Source organism: Scyliorhinus torazame, chromosome 5 (assembly GCF_047496885.1).
Source record: "Scyliorhinus torazame isolate Kashiwa2021f chromosome 5, sScyTor2.1, whole genome shotgun sequence".
NCBI lineage: Eukaryota > Metazoa > Chordata > Chondrichthyes > Carcharhiniformes > Scyliorhinidae > Scyliorhinus > Scyliorhinus torazame.
In genome coordinates, this window is record NC_092711.1 from 117,488,229 (window position 1) to 117,509,096 (window position 20,868).

The 20,868-nt window shown below is 48.7% G+C and overlaps 1 long non-coding RNA gene across 2 annotated transcripts; it reads left to right on the top strand.

The window, feature by feature from the left end:
• The first annotated feature begins 44 nt into the window (after positions 1 to 44).
• On the top strand, positions 45 to 18,621 carry LOC140421720 (uncharacterized). Of its 2 annotated transcripts, XR_011947035.1 has the most exons (5): positions 45 to 498; positions 3,592 to 3,698; positions 12,474 to 12,567; positions 13,934 to 14,131; positions 14,509 to 18,621. It is a non-coding gene; the product is annotated as an uncharacterized lncRNA (long non-coding RNA). The 2 variants fall into 2 exon arrangements; XR_011947034.1 differs by lacking the exon at positions 13,934 to 14,131.
• Positions 18,622 to 20,868: the final 2,247 nt, after the last annotated feature.

Consider the following 20,868-nt stretch of genomic DNA (forward strand, 5'->3'; position numbering starts at 1 on the left):
CTGATGCCGACTAGTTCTGGCTCCTGTGATGGAGGTAGGGCGTATTCATCCGCGCCCGGCATTCCGGGTGGACTTATCCGCCATTGTTCCGTTACGTTCCTTAGAGTGATGAATTGGTTCCGGCACTTTTGATACAGTTCGGTGTTTGTACCGAATGGGGCGGCCGCATAGGTGTTTTTCTGTCTGATCGGCCCCTGTAAACGGCTGTCATCTGTTTTGGTGTTGAGGGCGCCTGCGCGGCCGCCATCTTTCTCAGGTGCAGCAGGGCGCATGCGCGGCCGACATCTTTCTCAGGTGCAGCAGGGCGCATGCGCGATCGTTCTCGACCCGGAAGCCCGAAGAGAGACACTTTTGTGAATTTCTCTCCTGGACTGAGTGAAATTCCTTTGGAAGCTCCTTTAGAAAGAGGAGGATTTACTAACGGGAATTTCAAACCAAACATAACATCATCATCTGACAGAGTTACTCCATTCACCAGGACCTGAATATCATTGGGAGGTAAAATGGTTTGTCTTCTGTCTGAGGACAAAGATTTCAGATATCAAGAGTGACTGGGAAAATGTAAATGACCATTCCAGGTTAAATTTGAGACTAATTACACCGATCACATTGGGGAAGTTAAATAATTTGCTGTTGTACTCTTATGTATGCAGGTAAATTTTAAAATTACCACATTAGCATACCTGGCAGCTAAACTGGGCAAACTGCTGACCTTGTTCGTAGTGAGAGTTACTATCCTGGATTTTATTCAAGTTTGTTGTTCCTGTTGCATTTCATTCAGCTCACCGTGGCTACAAAGTAGGTATTCGGTCTCATCCCAATTTCCAGATTATGGTCTGTAGCTTTTTAAGTTACATCAATTCAGATGTCTATCTAAATACTTTTTAAATGTTATGAGGGTTTCTGCCATCATTTCCGGCAGCATGTCACAGATCCTCACCACCCTCTAAACCTCCTAGTCCTTCCCTAAATCTCTGCCCCCTTTTATATGTATCCCTCAACCAAAGGGAATAGGACCTTCCTATCCAAGCTATTTAGATCCCTCAGAAATTAAAAAAAATGTAAATTTATATTTTTTTCCAATCAAGGGGCAATTTAATTTGGCCAAGCCACCTACACTGCACATATTTGGGTTGTGGGGTTGAAACCCACACAATGGGAGAATGTGCAAATTCCTTACAGACTGTGACCCGGGGCCAGGATCGAACCCGGGTCCCCAGCATGCAGGCACACAACCAGTGTGCCACCATGATCCCCCAGAATTTTATACATTTCGAATAATCTTTATTGTTGTCACAAGTAGGCTGACATTAACACTGCAATGAAGTTACTGTGAAAATCCCCCAGTAGTAACACTCTGGCACCTATTTGGGCACAGAGAGAGTATTAGAACAAAGAACAAAGAAATGTACAGCACAGGAACAGGCCCTTCGGCCCTCCAAGCCCGTGCCGACCATGCTGCCCGACTAAACTACAATCTTCTACACTTCCTGGGTCTGTATCCCTCTATTCCCATCCTATTCATGTATTTGTCAAGATGACCCTTAAATGTCACTATCGTCCCTGCTTCCACCACCTCCTCCGGTAGCGAGTTCCAGGCACCCACGACCCTCTGCGTAAAAAACTTGCCTCGTATATCTACTCTAAACCTTGCCCCTCTCACCTTAAACCTATGCCCCCTAGTAATTGACCCCTCTACCCTGGGGAAAAGCCTCTGACTATCCACTCTGTCTATGGCCCTCATAATTTTGTAGACCTCTATCAGGTCGCCCCTCAACCTCCTTCGCTCCAGTGAGAACAAACCGAGTTTATTCAACCGCTCCTCATAGCTAATGCCCTCCATACCAGGCAACATTCTGGTAAATCTCTTCTGCACCCTCTCTAAAGCCTCTACATCCTTCTGGTAGTGTGGCGACCAGAATTGAACACTATACTCCAAGTGTGGCCTAACTAAGGTTCTATACAGCTGCAACATGACTTGCCAATTCTTATACTCAATGCCCCGGGCAATGAAGGCAAGCATGCCATATGCCTTCTTGACTACCTTCTCCACCTGTGTTGCCCCTTTCAGTGACCTGTGGACCTGTACTCCTAGATCTCTTTGACTTTCAATACTCTTGAGGGTTCTACCATTCACTGTATATTCCCTACCTGCATTAGACCTTCCAAAATGCATTACCTCACATTTTTCCGGATTAAACTCCATCTGCCATCTCTCCGCCGAAGTCTCCAAACAATCTAAATCCTGCTGCATCCTCTGACAGTCCTCATCGCTATCCGCAATTCCACCAACCTTTGTGTCGTCTGCAAACTTACTAATCAGACCAGTTACATTTTCCTCCAAATCATTTATATATACTTATATATATATTCAGAATGTCCAATTCACCTAACAAGCACATCTTTCGGGACTTGTGGGAGGAAACCCATACAGACACTGGAGAACGTGCACACTCCGCACAGACAGTGTCCCAAGTGGAAATTAATCCCGGTACCTTGGCACTGTGAAGCAACAGTGCTAACCACTGTGCTACCGTGCCGCCCATAAAACAGTTCAGCTCAATGTTCTCAGATTAAAGAAGCTGAAGCGCCCAACGTGGGTCTTGAACCCACGGCCTTGGGATTAAGACTCCCATGCTCTCCCGACCAGGCTGCTTTTGAAAATTTCATTTTGGTTTCCCTTCAGACTTTTCTGTTCCAAAGAAAACAGGCCCAGTTTGTCCAAACCTTCCTCTGAGCAAGCATTGTTAATTTCTGGCTGATGTTCTTAAATCCCCTCTATGCTCTCTCTGGTGCAATCTTCCTGTACACAGGAATCTAGCTCTGGCCTAACTAGTCCTGTCCTGTCCTTTATCATGAAATCCTTTGCCTTGTTTTGCCTCCAGCTTTCTTCCTCACTATCAAGTGTTTAATCATTTTTGTGTCACAGGTAAACTTCTTATTCATGTTCCTACATTTACTTTCAAATCAGTGATGTCACCAGGAGTGAAGGGCCCAGTACTGATTCCTTGGAAACCAGCACTGGAAACAGCCCTTTGATTTTCTCTATTCTTTATGGGGTGTGAGTGTCACGGGCAAACCAGCTTGGTTGCCCATTCCTAATTGCCCTTAAACTGAGTGGCTTGCTGGGCAATTCAGAATGAACCACATTTCAGTGAGTTGGCCAGATCAGGTAATGCCGGAGCAGACTCGATGGGCCGAATGGTTTCCTTCTGCACTGTAGATTCTATGATTCATTGGACATCCTGTCCCATGTGTCCAAAGCTCTGCAGCTCTGTTCAGTCACATGATGACCCAGGGCAGAAACCCCCAACCCTGAGTAGACGTCACCCTCAAATCGAGGGACTGCTGATGACAAGAGGGTCAGTGTGCAGCGGGGGGCATGAGCGGTCATCCTGGATCAGGGAGCAGGAGGGGAGAATATGGTGAATTTCTATCCTGGACTGACAGTGATTAATTTTGGAAACTCCTTTTACAGAGGATTAGTAGGGGAGGATTTACACACAGCAAATTCAAACCAGGAGAAATGTTTATCTTTCCTGAAGTTCATTTCTAGACTGACATTAATGCCTTTGTAAACTTCTTTCACAGGGGATTAGAAAGGGATTCGCAGACAGAAAACTCACAACCAATCCTCACATCAAATTCTAGCACCACTGTTCGAGTTGCCAGGACCTGGAGATTATCGACCTTTGTGTGTAAGCATTGAGTTCAGGTCATTACCACTCACTGTGTAAAATCTTCCCTGTAGATCTTGCTCACAATCATAAATCTGTGTCCCATAATCCTTTTACAATCTGCTAATGAACAGCTTTTCTTTATCTTTTGCTGGGTTCGCTGTTGTCGTTTCCGGTGCCTGGGTCACTGCCGGGTGGTCCGTCCGGTTTCATTCCCTTTTCCTGTTTTTGTAGCAGTTGAATGGGCTTAGACCAGTCCATTTTAGGATCCAGTACGCAATGGAGATTTGCTCCAAGAATCAATTGATGTGTATCCAGGTCTGGGATGGATTATTTTGCAAATGACACATTGTCCCAGTTAGGGGCAATGACCCACTGACCACCATGTATCTCCCATTAGTGTCCGCAATGATCTTAGTGACCGAAAGCAGGACCTGTTTATCGAATAGAATTGCAGCACCTCACGGGCAGCATGGTGGTGCAGTGGTTAGCACTGCTGCATCACGGAGCCGAGGTCCCAGGTTCGATCCTGGCCCTGGGTCACTGCCTGTGGAGTTTGCACATTCTCCCCGTGTTTGTGTGGGTTTCACCCCCACAACCCAAAGATGTGCAGGGTAGGTGAATTGGCCACGCTAAATTGCCCCTAAATTTGAAAAAATGAATTGGGTACTCTAAATTTATGAAACAAAAGAATTGCAGCACCTTGAGCCTTTCGTCAAAGCCCGAGTGAAACACTTGGCTCACCCCTCCACAGTCTGGTCTGATCTCTAACCCGCAAGTGAGTCTCCTGCAAGAACACCACAGCAGCATTTAGATTCTTAGATTCTTTCGGTGAGTGAAAACCCTCCACCTCTTCACAGGTCCACCCAATCCCCTTACGTTCCAGGTGACCATCTGAATCAGGGTTCTCCCCATCCCCCCATCACGGAATCCGCCATGAGGGACTATCCAGTAAATCTTCAAAATGTACAGGCCAAGAGTCCACCCAAGATGGCCGCCACAGACGTATCCATACACTCAGAGTAAAACAAAAACAGTTCTTTAGTCATCTGTCAGCTCACCCGTCTCCCTCCCCAACCCTATGGGCGTGATTCTCCACTCCCACGCCGGTTGGGAAAATCGCCTGGGGCGCTGAAATTTCCGGGGACGCCGGTCCGACGCCCTCCTGCGATTCTCCCAAGCGGCGGGAACGGCCCGGTCGAGTTTCGCGGGCCGCAGGCCGGAGAATCGCCGGAGACACCAAAAATAGCGATTCTCCGACACCCCCGCGATTCTGAAGCCCGGATGGGCCGAGCGGCCAGGCCAAAACGGCGGGTTCCCGCCGGCGCCGTCCACACCTGGTCGCTACAGTCGTGGGCGGTGCGTGAACGCTGGGGGGGGCGGCCTGTGGGGGGCGAGGGGGGATCCTGCACTTCACCTGGAATGTGGGGCGGCCCGCGATCGGTGCCCACCGATCGTCGGACCGTCCTCTCTGAAGAAGGACCTCCTTCCTTCCGCCGCCCCGCAAGATCCGTCCCCCATCTTCTTGCGGGGCGGATTTGGACAGGACGGCAACCACGCATGCGCGGATGACGTCCGTTATGCGGCGCCGGTCGTGTCATCTAATCGGCGCCGCTTTTACGCGGGCGACAAGGCCTCGCGCGGGAGGATGACGCGGCCCCGATACTGGCCCATTGTCAGGGCCTGAATCCGTCGCGACCGGGGCCGTTCCGCGCCGACGTGAACCTCGACGGCGTTCACGACGGCGCGGCCACTTCGGCGTGGGGGTGGAGAATCCCGCCCTATATATCTACATTGTGCTTCATAAAGAAAATCTCACTTCATCCTTAAACAGATTTTATCAGAAAATACCGAAAACTATATAGTGGATATCACAACACCCATCCCACCCCACAGGAAAGGTAGATCTTGTCCAATACAGATAACTGGACCCCAGTCCATGCTTTACAATGAAGGCATTCACCTCCTCCAGTGTCTCAAAATGGTAGTCTTTAGACCCCTGTGTAGCCGCAGCTATGCCGGGTATACCCCCCGAATCAAACTCCTTTCCTACACAGAGCAGCCTGAACCTTATTAAAAGCCACTCGCTTCCTCACCAGCTCGGCTCCCACATCATGGTAAATCCTCACTGAGGGACTCCCTTCCCACACTCAGAAGAGCTGAATGGTCTGTTACCGGTGTGACTACGGTGATGAATCTCCAGCTCACATGGGGATCTGAATCCCTTCCCACAGTCCCCACAATTCCATGGTTTCAGCATGCTGCTGGTGTCCTTGTCCCTCTCCACGTTTGACGATCAGTTTATGTCTTGTCCCCACAGAGAACATGTGTACAGTCTCTCCCCGCTGTGAATGATGTGATGTATTTTTCAGACTGTGTAACTGGTTAAAGCTCTTTCCACAGTGAGTTCACTGGAACACTCTCATGCGAGTCGTGTGTGTTTCGGGGGTTTTTCAGTCACACTGTTCTTGATACCTTTTCCTACGGACAGAACAGACAAACATTTCTTCTTCCACATTCACAGGCCAATGATATTCAGGTCCTGATGAATGGAGTGACTGTAAATGTGGTCACACCCAAGGTGCAGGCAGAGAAATGGGTGACCACCAGAAAGGGCAGGCAGTCAGTGCAGGAATCCCCTGTGGTTGTCCCCCTCTCGAACAGATATAGCCCTTTGGATACTGTCGGGGGGGATAGCCTATCAGGGGAAAACAGCAGCAGCCAGAGCAGTGGCACCACGGCTGGCTCTGATGTTCAGAAGGGAGGGTCAAAGCGCAGAAGAGTAATAGTAATAGGGGACTCTATAGTCAGGGGCACAGATAGGCGCTTCTGTGGACGTGAAAGAGACTCCAGGATGGTATGTTGCCTCCCTGGTGCCAGGGTCCAGGATGTCTCCGAACGTGTAGAGGGAATCCTGAAGGGGGAGGGCAAACAGGCAGAGGTCGTTGTACATATTGGTACTAACGACATAGGCAGGAAGCGGCATGAGGTCCTGCAGCAGGAGTTCAGGGAGCTAGGCAGAAAGTTAAAAGACAGGACCTCGAGGGTTGTAATCTCGGGATTACTCCCTGTGCCACGTGCCAGTGAGGCTAGAAATAGGAAGATAGGGCAGACAAACACGTGGCTAAACAGCTGGCGTAGGAGGGAGGGTTTCCATTATCTGGACCACTGGGAGCTCTTCCGGGGCAGGTGTGACCTGTATAAGATGGACGGGTTGCATCTAAACCGGAGAGGCATAAATATCCTGGCCGCGAGGTTTGCTAGTGTCACACGGGAGGGTTTAAACTAGTATGGCAGGGGGGTGGGTACGGGAGCAATAGGTCAGAAGGTGAGAGCATTGAGGGAGAACTAGGGAATAGGGACAGTGTGGCTCTGAGGCAGAGCAGACGGGGAAAAGTTGCTGAACACAGCGGGTCTGGTGGCCTGAAGTGCATATGTTTTAATGCAAGGAGCATTACGGGTAAGGCAGATGAACTTAGAGCTTGGATTACTACTTGGAACTATGATGTTATTGCCATTACAGAGACCTGGTTGAGGGAAGGGCAGGATTGGCAGCTAAACGTTCCAGGATTTAGATGTTTCAGGCGGGATAGAGGGGGATGTAAAAGGGGAGGCGGAGTTGCGCTACTTGTTCGGGAGAATATCACAGCTATACTGCGAGAGGACACCTCAGAGGGCAGTGAGGCTATATGGGTAGAGATCAGGAATAAGAAGGGTGCAGTCACAATGTTGGGGGTATACTACAGGCCTCCCAACAGCCAGCGGGAGATAGAGGAGCAGATAGGTAGACAGATTTTGGAAAAGAGTAAAAACAACAGGGTTGTGGTGATGGGAGACTTCAACTTCCCCAATATTGACTGGGACTCACTTAGTGCCAGGGGCTTAGACGGGGCGGAGTTTGTAAGGAGCATCCAGGAGGGCTTCTTAAAACAATATGTAAACAGTCCAACTAGGGAAGGGGCAGTACTGGACCTGGTATTGGGGAATGAGCCCGGCCAGGTGGTAGATGTTTCAGTAGGGGAGCATTTCGGTAACAGTGACCACAATTCAGTAAGTTTTAAAGTACTGGTGGACAAGGATAAGAGTGGTCCGAGGATGAATGTGCTAAATTGGGGGAAGGCTAATTATAACAATATTAGGCGGGAACTGAAGAACATAGATTGGGGGCGGATGTTTGAGGGCAAATCAACATCTGGCATGTGGGAGGCTTTCAAGGGCAGCACGGTAGCGTTGTGGATAGCACAATTGCTTCACAGCTCCAGGGTCCCAGGTTCGATTCCCCACTGGGTCACTGTCTGTGCGGAGTCTGCACATCCTCCCCGTGTGTGCGTGGGTTTCCTCCGGGTGCTCCGGTTTCCTCCCACAGTCCAAAGATATGCAGGTTAGGTGGATTGGCCATGATAAATTGCCCTTAGTGTCAAAAATTGCCCTTAGTGTTGGGTGGGATTACTGGGTTATGGGGATGGGGTGGAGGTGTTGACCTTGGGTAGGGTGCTCTTTCCAAGAGCCGGTGCAGACTCGATGGGCCGAATGGCCTCCTTCTGCACTGTGATAATCTATGAAATCACAAGTGTCAGTTGAAAGGAATACAGGACAGGCATGTTCCTGTGAGGAAGAAAGATAAATACGGCAATTTTTGGGAACCTTGGATGACGAGTGATATTGTAGGCCTCGTCAAAAAGAAAAAGGAGGCATTTGTCAGGGCTAAAAGGCTGGGAACAGACGAAGCCTGTGTGGCATATAAGGAAAGTAGGAAGGAACTTAAGCAAGGAGTCAGGAGGGCTAGAAGGGGTCATGAAAAGTCATTGGCAAATAGGGTTAAGGAAAATCCCAAGGCTTTTTACACGTACATAAAAAGCAAGAGGGTAGCCAGGGAAAGGGTTGGCCCACTGAAGGATAGGCAAGGGAATCTATGTGTGGAGCCAGAGGAAATGGGCGAGGTACTAAATGAATACTTTGCATCAGTATTCACCAAAGAGAAGGAATTGGTAGATGTTGAGTCTGGAGAAGGGGGTGTAGATAGCCTGGGTCACATTGTCATCCAAAAAGACGAGGTGTTGGGTGTCTTAAAAAATATTAAGGTAGATAAGTCCCCAGGGCCTGATGGGATCTACCCCAGAATACTGAAGGAGGCTGGAGAGGAAATTGCTGAGGCCTTGACAGAAATCTTTGGATCCTCGCTGTCTTCAGGGGATGTCCCGGAGGACTGGAGAATAGCCAATGTTGTTCCTCTGTTTAAGAAGGGTAGCAAGGATAATCCCGGGAACTACAGGCCGGTGAGCCTTACTTCAGTGGTAGGGAAATTACTGGAGAGAATTCTTCGAGACAGGATCTACTCCCATTTGGAAGCAAATGGACGTATTAGTGAGAGGCAGCACGGTTTTGTGAAGGGGAGGTCGTGTCTCACTAACTTGATAGAGTTTTTCGAGGAGGTCACTAAGATGATTGATGCAGGTAGGGCAGTAGATGTTGTCTATATGGACTTCAGTAAGGCCTTTGACAAGGTCCCTCATGGTAGACTGGTACAAAAGGTGAAGTCACACGGGATCAGGGGTGAACTGGCAAGGTGGATACAGAACTGGCTAGGCCATAGAAGGCAGAGGGTAGCAATGGAGGGATGCTTTTCTAATTGGAGGGCTGTGACCAGTGGTGTTCCACAGGGATCAGTGCTGGGACCTTTGCTCTTTGTAGTATATGTAAATGATTTGGAGGAAAATGTAACTGGTCTGATTAGTAAGTTTGCAGACGACACAAAGGTTGGTGGAATTGCGGATAGCGATGAGGACTGTCTGAGGATACAGCAGGATTTAGATTGTCTGGAGACTTGGGCGGAAAGATGGCAGATGGAGTTTAATCCGGACAAATGTGAGGTAATGCATTTTGGAAGGGCTAATGCAGGTAGGGAATATACAGTGAATGGTAGAACCCTCAAGAGTATTGAAAGTCAAAGAGATCTAGGAGTACAGGTCCACAGGTCATTGAAAGGGGCAACACAGGTGGAGAAGGTAGTCAAGAAGGCATACGGCATGCTTGCCTTCATTGGCCGGGGCATTGAGTATAAGAATTGGCAAGTCATGTTGCAGCTGTATAGAACCTTAGTTAGGCCACACTTGGAGTATAGTGTTCAATTCTGGTCGCCACACTACCAGAAGGATGTGGAGGCTTTAGAGAGGGTGCAGAAGAGATTTACCAGAATGTTGCCTGGTATGGAGGGCATAAGCTATGAGGAGCGATTGAATAAACTCGGTTTGTTCTCACTGGAACGAAGGAGGTTGAGGGGCGACCTGATAGAGGTATACAAAATTATGAGGGGCATAGACAGAGTGGATAGTCGGAGGCTTTTCCCCAGGGTAGAGGGGTCAATTACAAGGGGGCATAGGTTTAAGGTGAGAGGGGCAAGGTTTAGAGTAGATGTACGAGGCAAGTTTTTTACGCAGAGGGTAGTGGGTGCCTGGAACTCACTACCGGAGGAGGTAGTGGAAGCAGGGACGATAGGGACATTTAAGGGGCATCTTGACAAATATATGAATAGGATGGGAATAGAAGGATACGGACCCAGGAAGTGTAGAAGATTGTAGTTTAGTCGGGCAGTATGGTCGGCACGGGCTTGGAGGGCCGAAGGGCCTGTTCCTGTGCTGTACATTTCTTTGTTCTTTGTTTGTTGACTGTTAAATCTTGATTATCATAGATTATCATAGCATTTACTGTGCAGAAGGAGGCCATTCGGCCCATCGAGTCTGCACCGGCTCTTGGAAAGAGCACCCTACCCAAGGTCAACACCGCCACCCTATCCCCATAACCCAGTAACCCAACCCAACACGAAGGGCAATTTTGGACACTAAGGGCAATTTATCATGGCCAATCCACCTAACCTGCACATCTTTGGACTGTGGGAGGAAACCGGAGCACCCGGAGGAAACCAACGCACACACGGGGAGGATGTGCGGACTCCGCACAGACAGTGACCCAAGCCGGAATCGAACCTGGGACCCTGGAGCTGTGAAGCAATTGTGCTATCCACAATGCTACCGTGCTGCCCTTTGTGAAGTTTTATTTGAGTATCCATCTGTAAATTCTCCCCTTGTAATATCCTGTAAAAGGAGTTTACAAAAGCCATCATTAGGGGCAGGCACGGTGGCTCAGTGGTTAACCGAGAACCCGGGTTTGATCCCGGTTCTGGGTCACTGTCCGTATGGAGTTTGCACATTCTCCCCATGTCTGCGTGGGTCTGGCCCCCACAATCCAAAAATATGTGCCGGGTAGGTGAATTGGCCACACTAAAATTACTCTTTAATTGGGGAAAAAAAATAATTGGGTCCTCTAAATGTAATTTTTTTCAAATTTAAAAAAAAAAAATAAAGTCATCACTGTCAGTCCAGATAGAAATTCTGAACAGACAATTCTTGTTTCAATGTACCATTTTTTCCTCTCTTGTTCCCCCAAAGCTGTAAATCCCCGTCCCACACACTCTCCCTCCTCCCTGGGCTGAAATCCAAACCCATCTCACCATCTGCACCATTTCTTTCCTCCACTCCCAGTTTTCTCCCTCCCTCTCCTCTGCCTGGGTTCAGTTCTCCAGCTGCTGTCTGCAGACTGACAATAAAACCAATGGGTCTTATTGACGGGTTTAGGGCCTCCAGCGGGTGTTTGTGAATCCTCCCCGCCCACCTGCCAGGGTTTCCTTCCTTGCCAGAGATCAGAGTCCTCATTGATGATTTGAGCCCAAACTGGAACCACGCTAAATTGCCCCTGAATTGGTAGAAAAAATATTTACGTGAAGGTTCACGGCTCCACAAAGTGTTTCCAACTCCTCCCACCCATCTCCTTAACACCGGCATTGTCAAAGTCGGGGGCGTGACCCGCGGGTGGGTTGTGGGCAGGTATCGGGAGGGTCATGGAGCCGTCCGTCGTGGCGCTCCCGAACGCGCAAATCCGTGCGCAACAGCCGCAGCAGCTGACTTTTAATAATGTCGGCTGCAAGCGGCCTTCAAAATGGCCACAAACATATAAAAACCACGTGGCCGCACTGCGCATGCGTGCTCGCTCACCGGTGCGCATGCTCAGCGTCTTGCACATGAGTTTTACGCACCGATGAGCGGGGAACGCAGACGCAGTGCGGCCGCATTTTTAAAAGTCTAGTCGCAGCCTTTTGAAGGCCGTTCGCAGCCGGCATTGTTAGAAGCCGGCTGCAAAAAGTTTGGGGAGAATGATGTGATTGGTTGCTTTCTGAACTTTGATGCTGATGAAGTGGAAGTCTCTTACTCAAGAATGGTGAGTGATCCAACGATGGTTTCACCGCAGCTGTAACTTCAACCAAGAATGTCAGCGTTTTTAATCTTGATTTTTAAACATTCCAAAACAAAGTGCCTGCAGGTCGTATTTGGAACCTTTATCAATTAATTGATTGATTTTTAAGTATCTTTTATTTTTTAACATTTTTAATTGTCATGTTTAGGTGAAATAAGAACATAAGAACTAGGAACAGGAGTAGGCCATCTGGCCCCTCCAGCCTGCTCCACCATTCAATGAGATCATGGCTGATCTTTTGTGGACTCAGCTCCACTTTCCGGCCCGAACACCATAACCCTTAATCCCTTTATTCTTCAAAAAACAATGTGGTGAAACTCCAATTTCTAGAGGATGAAAACATTTTCAGTTTCTGCATTTTTTTCCTGTTAAACTTTATCAAATAAACCCCTCCCCCCCAAAAAAACCAAAACAAAGAGCCAGCTGTTGCCAGCGAATTTGCACAATCAGAGACGCAGAAGATTGAAAAAAAAATTTGATGTATTCTAGAAGAGAGGCAGAGAGCAGGTCATGCCCCCGGAACATTGACATCACGGGCTTTGGACACGATTGCGAATCCTTCATTTTGTCAGCAGCAAACAAGGTAAGAGAAAATGGTGGGTCGCGAAGGTCGGCCGGCGTGGGTCACGAAGGTCGGCCGGCGTGGGTCACGAAGGTCGGCCGGCGTGGGTCACGAAGGTCGGCCGGCGTGGGTCACGAAGGTCGGCCGGCGTGGGTCACGAAGGTCGGCCGGCGTGGGTCACGAAGGTCGGCCGGCGTGGGTCACGAAGGTCGGCCAACGTGGGTCGCGATGGTCGGCCGGGTTGGGTCCCGAAGATGGGCCGGCGTGGGTCACGAAGGTCGGCCGGCGCGGGTCACGAAGGTCGGCCGGCGCGGGTCACGAAGGTCGGCCGGCGTGGGTCACGAAGGTCGGCCGGCGTGGGTCACGAAGGTCGGCCGGCGTGGGTCACGAAGGTCGGCCGGCGTGGGTCACGAAGGTCGGCCGGCGTGGGTCACGAAGGTCGGCCGGCGTGGGTCACGAAGGTCGGCCGGCGTGGGTCACGAAGGCCGGCCAACGTGGGTCGCGATGGTCGGCCGGGTTGGGTCACGAAGGTCAGCCGGCGTGGGTCCCGAAGGTCGGCCGGCGTGGGTCCCGAAGGTCGGCCGGCGTGGGTCACGAAGGTCGGCCGGCGTGGGTCACGAAGGTCGGCCGGCGCGGGTCACGAAGGTCGGCCGGCGCGGGTCACGAAGGTCGGCCGGCGTGGGTCACGAAGGTCGGCCGGCGTGGGTCACGAAGGTCGGCCGGCGTGGGTCACGAAGGTCGGCCGGCGTGGGTCACGAAGGTCGGCCGGCGTGGGTCACGAAGGTCGGCCGGCGTGGGTCACGAAGGTCGGCCGGCGTGGGTCACGAAGATTGGCCGGTTGACAAAAATGGGTCCCCGGAAAAAAAGTTTGAAAAAGATTGCCTTAACCGGTTGACGCATTTATTTGACTGACTAAAAGCATAGCACTGCTGCCTCACAGGGCCTTACCGGCTTCGATCCCGGCCCTGGGTCACTGTCCGTGTGGAGTTTGCACATTCTCCCTGTGTCTGCATGGGTCTCAGCTCCACAACCCAAAGATGTGCAGAGTAGGTGGATTGGCCACGCTAAATTGCACCTTAATTGCAAAAAAATAAAATAATTGGTTACTCTAAATCTATTTCAAAAAAGATTGTCTCTTTCCTAATGTTCACAATTAAAGGGGTGGGTTCCCCAGGAGATGGCTGACTTTTCAGGGCAATTAAATTAATAATGGACAGAGATATCGCGAGTGTTGTTGCATGGTCCAGATTAGATATATTATTTAGTTTGTAATAAAGTAAATGTATTATTATTTCTTGTCTTGTAATATAAGACTGTAGCTACGTTATAGATTTCCAGTCATCTCTTCCTTCAGAGGGTTGTTAGTCTTTGGATTTCTCTTCCACAGGGACCAGTTGTATCTGGGGGTCATTGAATATATTGAAGCACAAGTTTGACAGATATTTTATTAACAATGGAGTTAAGGATTATGGGGAACAGGCGAAAATAGAGAGAAAGCTGAGATGAGGAGGGATTTCTTCACTCGTGGATGTGGTGAAGCTTTGGAATTCTCTACCCCAGAGGAATGTGGAGCCTCAGTCATCAGGTATGTTCAAGACAAATATTAACAGGTTTCTAGATATTGAAGATATCGAGGGATATGGGGACCGTGTGGGGAAAATGGTGCTGAGGTTGATCGGCCAAGGATCTCATTGAATGGTCTACTCTTGCTCCTGTTATAATCTCTGTGTCTTGGACAGGAAGCAATGAGCTGATCTATCAATCAACATGAATCAGCACCTTCAGGAGAATTGGGAGGCTGAATATTAGACACAGCAGAGTGAGAATGGAGGGAGATTGTGTGGGATGGAGATTCATAGCTTTTCGAGAACAATAGAGTAAATAATGTCCATTGAAATAGAATTGTCCGATCTGAATTTCTATCCTGTACTAACTGATGACTTTTGTAAATTGTTTTAAAAGGATATTGGAAGAGGAGGAATTATAGACAGAAATCTCAAACATCACGTCTCGATGTGACAAACTCACTCGATTCCTTCTGATTTGAATATCATCGGGCTCTGAATATCATCGGCAAGAAGGAGAAATGTTTGTCCGATCTGTCGGCTTCAAAAGATTTTAAATGTGCATGTGATTGGAAAAGCACCGAGACCCAAACAACACACACCCGAGTGAGAGTGTTCCAGTGAACTAACTGAGGAAACATCAGTGTGACTGGAAAAGCACCGAGACCCACACAAAACACACCCGAGTGAGAGATTTCCAGTGAAATTACTGAAAAGAGCATCAACTATTACACAGCCTGAAAAAACATCACACCATTCAGTGAGGAGAGACTGCACGTGTTCTGTGTATGGACAAGGCTTCCAGTGACTGTCCAATCTGGATAGACACGAGGAGACCCAAAACATGGAAAAACCGTGGAAATGTGGGGACTGTGGGAAGGGATACAGATCCCCATATGAGCTGAAGATTCATCAACGCAGTCACACTGGGGAGAGGCCATTCACCTGCCCTCAGTGTGGGAAAGGATTCATTGATTCATCTGCCCTGCAGAAACATCAGCGAATTCACACTGGGGAGAGGCCATTCATCTGCTCTCAGTGTGGGAAGGGATTCATTTCTTCATCCGCCCTGCGGAAACACCAGCGAATTCACACTGGGGAGAAGCCATTCACCTGCTCTCCGTGTGGGAAGGGATTCCATGATTTATCCAACCTGCGGAAGCATCAGCGAGTTCACACTGGTGAGCGCCCTTTCACCTGCTCTCACTGTGGGCAGGGATTCACTCAGTCATCCAGTCTGCAGACACACCAGCGAGTTCACACAGGGGAGAAGCCATTCACCTGCTCTCAGTGTGGGCACAGATTCAGAGCTTCATCCGCTCTGCTAAAACATCAGCGAATTCACACTGGGGAGAGGCCATTCATCTGCTCTCAGTGCGGAAAGGGATTCATTGATTCACCCGCCTTGCAGAAACATCAGCGAATTCACACTGGGGAGAGGCCGTTCACCTGCTCTCTGTGTGGGAAGGGATTCATTGATTCATCCGTCCTGCGGAAACATCAGCGAGTTCACACTGGGGAGAAGCCATTCACCTCCTCTTAGTGTGGGAAGGGATTACAAAAAAACATAGAAAATAAGAGCAGGAAGAGGCCATTTGCCCCTTCCCGCCTACTCTGCCATTCATTATGATCATGGCTTGTCATTCAACTCAATAGCTTAATCCCGCTTTCCCCTCCATATCCTTTGATCCCCTTTGCCCAAAGTGCTATATCTAACTGCTTCTTGAAAACATACAATGTATTGGCCTCAACTATTTCCTGTGGTAACAAATTCCACTGACTCACCACTCTCTGGTTGAAGAAATCTCTGTCCTAAATGGTCTAGCCCGTATCCTCAGACTGCGACCTCTGGTTCTGTACACTCCCACCATTGCGAAAATCTTTCCTGCATCTACCCTGTCAAGTCCTGTTAGAATATTATAGGTTTCTCTGAGATCCCCCATTCTTCTGAACTCCAGCGAATACAATCCTAACTGATTCAATCTCTCATACGTCAGTCCCACCATCCCAGGAATCAGTCTGGTAAACCTGCTCTGCACTTCCTCGAGAGCAAGAACATCCTTCCTCAGATAAGGAGACCAAAACTTCACACAATATTCCTGGTTCGGCCTTGCCAAGGCCCTGTATAGAACAAAGAACAATACAGCACAGGAACAGGTCCTTCGGTCCTCCAAGCCTGTACCAGTCACGTGTCCTATCTAGACCAACCACCTGTATCCTTCTATACCCTGTCTGTCTATGTGCCTATCCAGATAAGTCTTAAAGGTCGCTAACATATCTGCCTCAACCACCTCACTTGGCAGAGCATTCCACTCCACCACAACCCACTGTGTAAAAAAAACTTCCCCCGCACATCTTCACTGAACCTTTCCACCCTCACCTTGAACTTGTGCCCCCTTGTAATTGTCATTTCCGCCCTGGGAAAAAGCCTCCAACTGTTCACCCTATCTGTACCCCTTAATAATTTTATAAACTTCTATCAGGTCGTCCCTCAGCCTCCGTCTCTCTCGGGAGAACAATCCCGTTTATTCAATCTCCCCTCATAGCTAATACCCTCCATACCAGCCAACATCCTGGTAAACCTTTTCTGTACTCTCTCTCCAAAGCCTCCACGTCCTTCTGGTAGTGCAGTGACCAGAATTGGGACACAGTATTCCAAATGTGGCCTAACCAACATTCTATGTAATTGTAACATAATGTTTGAGCTTTTATACTCGATACCCTGTCCTATGAAGGCAAGCATGCCATATGCTTTCTTCACCACCATTTCCACCTGTGCTGCCACTTTTAAGTATCTGTGGACCTGCGCGCCCAGATCTCTCTCTGTCTCTCTGCTCCTGATGGTCGGCATCTCCACATCATGAGTGTTAAATGCTCTCAGTTCTGTCTATTATGAATCTTTGTTGCACCTTATCCCGTACCCCTATTTCCTTTTTCTAAATGGAGATCACCAATGTTGTCAGTGCTCCCAGTGTAGTCTAACCCTGGTTCTAAACAAGTTGGACATTTCCTCCGTGCTTTTCAATTCTATCTCTCTGGAATGGAACCCTAGATAGGGCCCCACACTTTAACATGTGAAGTTCTTAGAGAGGGTGCAGAGGACATTTACAATAATAATAATCTTTATTATTGTCACAAGTGGGCTTACATTAACACTGCAATGAAGTTACTGTGAAAATCCCCTAGTCGCCACACTCCGGCGCCTGTTCGGTTACACCGAGGGAGAATTCAGAATCTCCAATTCACCTAACAAGCACATCTTAGGGACTTGTAGTAGGAAACTGGAGCACCCGGAGGAAACCCACGCAGACACAGGGAAAACGTGCAGTCTCCGCACAGACAGTGACCCAAACCAGAAATCGAATCTGCGGATCTGTGCTGTGAAGCAACAGTGCTAACCATTGTGCTAGAACGGCACCAGGGAGAAGAGACTCCAGTTAGTTGGAGTGACTGGAGCAGCTGAATTTCTCTCCTGAGATCACATCATCTGGAGGGTGGGGAATGGGGCCATTCAGCCCTTTGGGACCGTGTCGACTCCCTGTGGAGGAAGCCAGTCTGTCCATTGCCCCGTTCTGTCCCCGAATCCCTGTGGGTTTATTTCTCTCAGTACCTGTCCAATTTCCGATTGAAATTCTTCCGTCGTCTCTGCATCTCCTACCCTCAGGCAGTAGGTTTGAGGTTGTTACCGCTCATTTTACATGGGACATAAGGCTCTGAGAGCACAGAGGAGTCTATTTGGCCCATTTTCCCATCCTAGCTCTTTGTACAGCGACCCATTTAATCCCATAGTTCAACTATTTTGTTTTCTTTTTTGGAATATATCAAATGACAGTCTAATGTGGCTCGACCACCATTTACAAACTGTATTCCAAATCACAACAACTAGCTGTGTTTTTACAACAAATAATTGTGCTTATGGTGTGTCTGGAGGTTCACAGAGTATTCAAACTGTGTCAACGCCATGGTTATTACACAAAATTAAGACTCAGTCTTCATCAATAATTCTGGTGAGGACACCGAGTGTAATCGATCTTAGTTTGCAGACAATTAGAATAAATGTACATTTCTATAAAACCTCTCACTACCACTGGACCTCCTAAAATGTTTTAACGCCAATGGAGTACTTTTGAAACATATTCACTGTTGTAATGTAGGAAACTGTAGGAAGCATGTGTAATCACATTTAGTTATAAAATTGTTATTTTCACAGTGTATTTACAAGGTCAAGCAAGCCCTTTTATACCTCTAGCATGTGGCTTCCTGCAGCCATTTCACCTTCTGTACCTTTTCTATATTAACTATGTATTGATTTCATAGCAAAAATTAAATTTATGATTATTCAGTAGTGAACATTGATTATCATTAGTGAATTGGTGTATTGGGTAATTATATTGCAAAGACTAGATCTTCATTTTAAAAAATAACCCGATCAACCAAAATGTTTCCAGAAACTGCAGAGCTATCAGAATTTGTTTGAAATAATAAATTACTCAATAATTTTGAGAAGTTACGAGATGTGGTGAGAAGCGTGTATATATTACATGTACTCAGCAGTGTGACCTCCCACCAGTAGGTGGCGTCAGGCATCAGCCAGGTGACATCCAGCTACCAGCAGAAGGTTGTAAAGTGTGCACAAGGCCAGTTGCACATAAGGGTAGTTCCAAGAGTGTCGAATCTAACTCTGTGATAACTTGGTCTGTATAGCATTCTGATCATTACTTCACCACGTGTACATTAACACATCATTAATTCTGGCTAAGTCACCAGCAATTCTGTAGAGTCATTGCAAGAATAGATCATAGAACACAACACTAAAAATCATATTCTGCCAAGACTATGTGGGCTAGACATTGGAGTAATGGTATTGTTACTGTGTGAGTAATCCAGAGACCCAGGTTCATGCTCTGGGGATCTGGGATCGAATCTGCCTCTGACAGATGCTGAAATTGAATAACAGTATCAAATTAAAAGTCTGATGATAACATTCTTGATTGTTGTAAAAACTCATCTGGTTCACTAATGTCCTTCATGAAATCTGCTCTCCTTATGTGGCCTGGCCTACACGTGACTGCAGATCCACAGCAATGTTGTGGTTGATTTGTAAGTGCCCTCTGAAATAGCCTCACAAGACATGCAGCTCAAGGGCAATTGGAATGAACAGTAAATGCTGGCCCAGCCAGTGACGCCCACCTCCCATGAATGAATAATTTTTTATTTAAAAAAAAAAAAATTTTTATTAAAGGTTTTCATAAAATATCAATAACAAAATGAGAAAGAAAAAAGAACACAACAGGGTTAAGTACAAAACACAATCTAAAAAAGCAACCCCCCAAACCCCTCCACCCCGTGCCTAAATAATAAATTAACATTAACACCCCGACTTAAGACAACAGGTGTATACACCCCCTCAGACCCTCCAGTGTAAATAACATAAACAAAAATAAAGTAAACCCCCGCCCACCCGCTGCTGTCATTGACCAATGTCTACGTTCTGCCAGGAAGTCTAAGAACGGTTGCCACCGCCTAAAGAACCCTTGTACCGACCCTCTCAAGGCAAATTTCACCCTCTACAATTTAATGAACCCTGCCATATCGCTGATCCAGGATTCCACGCTTGGGGGCCTCGTATCTTTCCACTGAAGGAGAATCCTTTGCCGGGCTACCAGGGACGTAAAGGCCAGAATTCCAGCCTCTTTCGCCTCCTGCACTCCCGGCTCCTCTGCCACCCCAAATATTGCGAGCCCCCAGCCCGGTTTGACCCTGGATCCTACCACCCTCGACACAGTCCTCGCTACACCCTTCCAAAATTCCTCCAGCGCTGGGCATGCCCAGAACATATGGGTGTGATTTGCTGGGCTCCCTGAGCACCTAACACACCTGTCCTCACCCCCAAAGAACCTGCTCATCCTTGTCCTGGTCATGTGTGCCCTGTGCAGCACCTTAAACTGTATGAGGCTGAGCCTCGCGCGCGAAGAGGAAGCGTTCACCCTCCCTAGGGCATCTGCCTACATCCCCTCTTCGATCTCCTCTCCCAACTCCTCCTCCCACTTACTTTTCAACTCCACCACCGAGGCCTCCTCCTCCTCCTGCATCACCTGGTAGGTTTCCGAGATCTTCCCCACTCCCACCCACTCCCCCGAGAGCACCCTGTCCTGTACTGTGTGTGGCAGTAGCCGTGGGAATTCCACCACCTGCCGTCTGGCAAACACCCTTACCTGTAAGTACCTGAAGGTGTTCCCCGGGGGGAGCCCGTACTTCTCCTCCAGCTCACCCAACCTCGCGAACTTCCCGTCCACAAACAGGTCCCCCAACTTTCGTATCCCTGCCCTGTGTCACCCCGAAAACCCTCCACCTGTTCTTCCTGGGGCGAACCGGTGGTTCCCCTGTAATGGGGTCCACGCCGAGGCCCTAACTTCCCCCCTATGCTGCCTCCACTGCCCCCAAACTTTGAGGGCCGCCACCACCACCGGGCTCGTGGTATACCTCCTTGGAGGGAGTGGCAGCAGCGCCATTGCCAGCGCCCCCAGACTCGTACCCACACAGGACACCGTCTCCAGCCTCTTCCATGCAGTCCCCTCCCCCTCCATCACCCACTTGTGCACTATTGTCGCATTGGCGGCCCAGTAGTACCCACAGAGGTTGGGCAGCGCCAGCCCCCCCTATCTCTACTCCGCTTCAGGAACACCCTTCTCACCCTCGGAGTCCCTCGTGCCCACACAAACCCCATTATACTCCTGTTAACCCGCCTGAAAAAAGC